Raw genomic sequence first — 4,902 nt, 5'->3', positions numbered from 1 at the left:
AAATATACCTCTATAACTTTCAATTTAATTGAAACGTCACAAAAGTCAAAGTAAAGGAAAGCACAAAGTAAATTGAAATAGAGTTTCATGTTTTAAAAGAAGGCCACCGGCGCCTGGAAACATAGTAAAGCATAACGTTGTGGTATAATGGAACCTGCTGCTGATAAAATGAAGGTGTGACGCATTATTAAGGCCAACTTGAGTTATCGTTTTTCAACACCCATGCCTTTCATATAAGCTAACTACCACATAAACACACCACGAGCTGCTCGGACTTGGTTGTTCGCTTTACCAATTTTTTGGCAGTCTCGTCAAAACAAAACCACAATTGTACGCATTATTCCGTCGGTAACATCAAGTTCCAGCATAACAAATCATAATGTGACTACACTTCGAAGACAATAAACAATACCTTCTTTAAAATGCAACATCGTGTGTCATAAATACAGTAGAGTATTAAACAGAGAATTCGCTCCGTAAAGGCTCTACACCTTGTGCGCGGATATTCAACCCTTGCACTTAAAAAAGCCAAAAGCTCGCTCCAGTCCCTTGCGACACTTGCCACCATTACACGTGAACAGTTGAGTATCTCAATAGTGTTTACGAAAAGAACAACCTGCACCCATCACACTATAAGTAATGGATTGGACATTAATAATAAATAGACGACGGAGCAGGCTGAATGAACCATTCACAGAACTTTTTTTCCCTTCCCATCGCGAGAACAACCCAACAGCTTATGTAGTGTTTGCACAACCGGCGTTTCTTCAGTAATAGGCTCGGTGTAGTCATCCACATGCTCACAACTGAAACATAGTATGAAGAATTGAGCCGACTGTATGTTATACAGAACATGGCAATGAACTTGGTTGCAGAAATCACAACCAACTTGAGCAAAGATTTGAATGTCTTTAGAGCGGGTACATCATCACTATCAATCAGCAAAGTCGAAGATTAACTTGATAGGCAAAGGGTGGGGGAAAAGTAATTACATCAACAGCAAAGGTGTATAGAGAACACAAACAAAGCAACCTCAATACATCAAACGCATACTCATGCAAGACTTGGCGCTCATGGAGGTCAGAATAAGAGGCAAAGCAGGAGGGCCCGACTCCTTCTCAATCATTGCAGCACAAAAATCACCCCAGAGTGTCACCCAAACCTGTCGCTCTCTAGGAAAACCAAAACGTCAACCCTTAATTAACTCAGTTTACCATGTATACATTATAATGTTATCAAATACAAAGAACGAAGACCAACCAACAATATGTATACACACACTGCTTATTTGTCGATTTGAAGGCTTCAAATTTGGTAAGGTTGGAGGGGTGACGTATGAATCTGCTGGCGTCTTCATTGACTTTGGTAACAATCGTATCACCTTGTAGGTTAATAATACACGGTTTCTCTTCCATAAGCATATATTCAGTCCTATTCTCCACATCAGAACCTCTCAGAAAATACACATTCCCTTCACTTAGTCGATCAACGAACACATGAGAGATTTTTTTTTCTTAGCAACACAGTGCATTAAAGTGTCCTGCAGATTAAGAACAGGAACAATTAAGTATACATGCTCAATAATGAAAACTAGCTTACCTATTTATCGGATACAACAAAGTATGTGGCTGATATAACTACCATTAATACTGGTAACATCATACTTCCTACATACCACGATTATCTTGCCAGTAGAGTCAAAGGAACATATCAAGAAACATAAGATTGTCTGCAGCGGCTTGTTTTCCCTTAGATCTAATAATGTTTTTGGCCATTATCAAATGTGCTTAAAATTTTTACAAACAATAAGAGGATGCATCCTGTGCCAGCCCTTTTTATACCAATCAAGTCACAAAGAAAGAAGGGTTCATCATCAATTATATGATGACTTTAGAACCCGAAATAATAACAATTTATACTTAACACAAATCCTTGAGATGCTCAACCGAAGTAGATAAGTGAAAGGTCGCATTAAAAAACACAAATGGCTAATAAACTCAATTCTCACTAATAAATGCCTGATAACAAATCTGACTCTTCGCTTCTTTATGGATTAAGTCTTTCGGTTTTTTTAACTACAAATGCATATACAAAAGATAACGCAAGTTGAACACCCAAAAGTCATACCGGTAAATGGGTTTTTATTGTCTTTATTATTAGAAGATTATCACACACAAAATTCGACACTCTCCTCCATGCCCTTCGAATACCTATTTTACCACCCAATTGACACCATTTATGGCTTATAACATCTTTAAAAGAACAGGGATAGTAATGTTTCTATGTATTAGTATCAATATATGAAAGGAAAGGAACTTACCCCAAAAAATGAAAGGGAGAGGGTAATCAAAACTAACTACTGACCAAAGAAGGTCTCATCAAATCATGTTAAGCTTTTAACTGCTATTTTAAGCAAAGCTTTTTTAAAAACATTTCAAGCCAGACCAAGGAGTGGTTTGGAGCTAAGCCTTATTAGCTCATCTATACATGTTAAAAGACACAGACATGCATTTAATATTATTAAGACATAATCCATTTGAATATGCATTAAAACACATGATCACCAGAGAATGACATACGTAAAAGAAAGGGTAGAAGACCATAAAAAATTATATATAACTTTAGGAAAATGCATATATACAAACCTTACCATGCATGAAAATAACCATCATATGCGAGTTTTCCAACTTAGTAGATCATATATGTGCAAAGGTGGAAAAGCCAATATAAGAACAACAGTTTGGCAATTATTTATGACCAAAAACCAAAAAAATTCAAGATTAGATAATTGAAATTTTGAATTGTGTAGGCATTAGGAAACTTCAACACAATGACCAATCGAAGAGATGAATCATATTTTACAAGTTAGACCCCAATTAAACAAAATAAAAAAACACACTGATATATCATTGCATGTATAAAGTTTCCAGTATTTTAAAACGTTAATGAAAATCAAAGGTTGTGACATTGATATAAGAGTATGTACCTAATAGTTAAAGGAATAATAAATGTTAATATGTTATATAATTCACGTTAGAGTGTTCGGTTAATTACGTAGATACATACATACATGGATATTGTATCTGTACATGATGCGACAATAAACAAAAATGCAATGAAAGTCTACATATATGCGTTTGAAACACAAAAGCCAATTATGGATAACATTTAGATTTAAAAGCTTACACCACTGTCAAAGGGGTGGTTAATCCACGGGATCCTGTACCATCTATGATAACAATATGACCCACTTTACGCTGGTTACTCATGAGATGCATCGTTTCACGTGTGAAAAGTATAGACCCAACCAAGTTTGTATATACAATCTTTCAAAGTAGAAACAGAAAGAGGATTAGGTTATTCGTATGTTTGCAATAACACCAAATGCTCGGCAAAACTCAGATATTGTTTGATTAAAATTTCAAAATGTGACAACACTTAAAAGTGAACCCAAAAGGCATTACCAATAGCAGATCCATGATTTTCTACCATATTCAAATTTTGTTTCCTAACACATGGGTAATGGATTCCTAACACATGATTTTTTGGTCAATGTACATTGACCAAAAAAGCCACTAATCCACCCTATATGTTTTAGAAAACTTAAAAAAAATTACTCCTAAAAGTCTAAAACCACAAAGTTTCAAACCCGCGTGCATCAGGAACTAAGAGAAACCCCAATCCAACTAATCTAACCACAAATTTATTATAATTCAGAAATATGTTATGAAAACCAGGTATTCATTGAAGCAGTTAATCAAACACATAATATGCATAGAAAAGAATAGAAGTTTAAGATAGTATAATCCAATCAATCCTTTGATATATGTACCTTTAATTGATATTTTGTAGCATCTTCAAACTTCAAGCTAAACTCCATCATCATAAGCCCAAATCTACTCCCTGGCACATATTTGTATAAAAAAAACCCATAAGCATATGTCGGTGGTTGCTAAAGTAAAAGTCAGATGTCACATATGGAAAGGAAATAGGGAAGACAATGTTATTTTTGTATAAACAATTAACTTTAACTATTCAAGCAGAAGAATATGTATCAACCTTATTAATTTTGATGATTTCACTTAATAAGAAACTCTATTAAAAGTAGAGAGAAAACCTAAATCTAGATTTTAGATCAATCTTTTTGTAAGGAAACTCAACAGGTGTTGAGCCTTTATGAAACTGAAACTTGTAACAAAAAAATGAATTGAAACGTTTTTATGACTCTTTGGTATCTCTCGTTTGAGCGGATTCATTCAGAATTATTATTAAACAACAAATATTACTTAAAACTCAGTAACAATTCACAATTCAATAAACAAAACAATTATTTCAACATTGATTGATAATCCATAATTCAGTAAATAAAGTACAATAAATGTAACACTTCATTTATCATAATCAACACAGTAAACTCACAAAATTATCACCGATATATACTAACCAATTAGAATAACCTCAGTAAAATCATAATTAGCATCATCAATTCTTAATCCCTAGTATTTATGTCAATCTTACAACTTTTATATATATATAAGAAAGATATAAGATGTTATATGAACTCTCATCATATTTACACATTAAATTTTTTTTTCAATGAGAGGATTATATATATATATATATATATATATATATATATATATATATATATATATATATATTATTTTTAGCAACTTATGTCATTTTCTCGTGATCACGACCCCTGCTTGGTGGACCTAGAAAATTTAAATACAAGGGGCACTAAATATAATGACGATAATACAAATGGGTTAGACAAAAATTCAATATAAGTTCGTATGATTTAGGTTTAGTTTTGCATTACAAATGTTAGGATTATCATGTGAATTAATAAGAGGTATATCTTTGATTCATATGAGTTAATTATTTGGATATGTATATACA

General features: G+C 33.1%; 1 long non-coding RNA gene across 1 annotated transcript; it reads right to left on the bottom strand.

Moving 5' to 3' along the window:
* Positions 1-315: 315 nt before the first annotated feature.
* On the bottom strand, positions 316-4,583 carry LOC122589342. Its single transcript, XR_006322251.1, has 4 exons — positions 4,445-4,583; positions 3,833-3,903; positions 1,261-1,540; positions 316-1,172 (listed from the first exon to the last, which is right to left on the bottom strand). It is a non-coding gene; the product is annotated as an uncharacterized LOC122589342 (long non-coding RNA).
* Positions 4,584-4,902: the final 319 nt, after the last annotated feature.

Source organism: Erigeron canadensis, chromosome 2, assembly GCF_010389155.1.
Source record: "Erigeron canadensis isolate Cc75 chromosome 2, C_canadensis_v1, whole genome shotgun sequence".
Taxonomy (NCBI): Eukaryota; Viridiplantae; Streptophyta; class Magnoliopsida; order Asterales; family Asteraceae; genus Erigeron; species Erigeron canadensis.
This window is presented reverse-complemented; position numbering and strand designations above follow the sequence as displayed.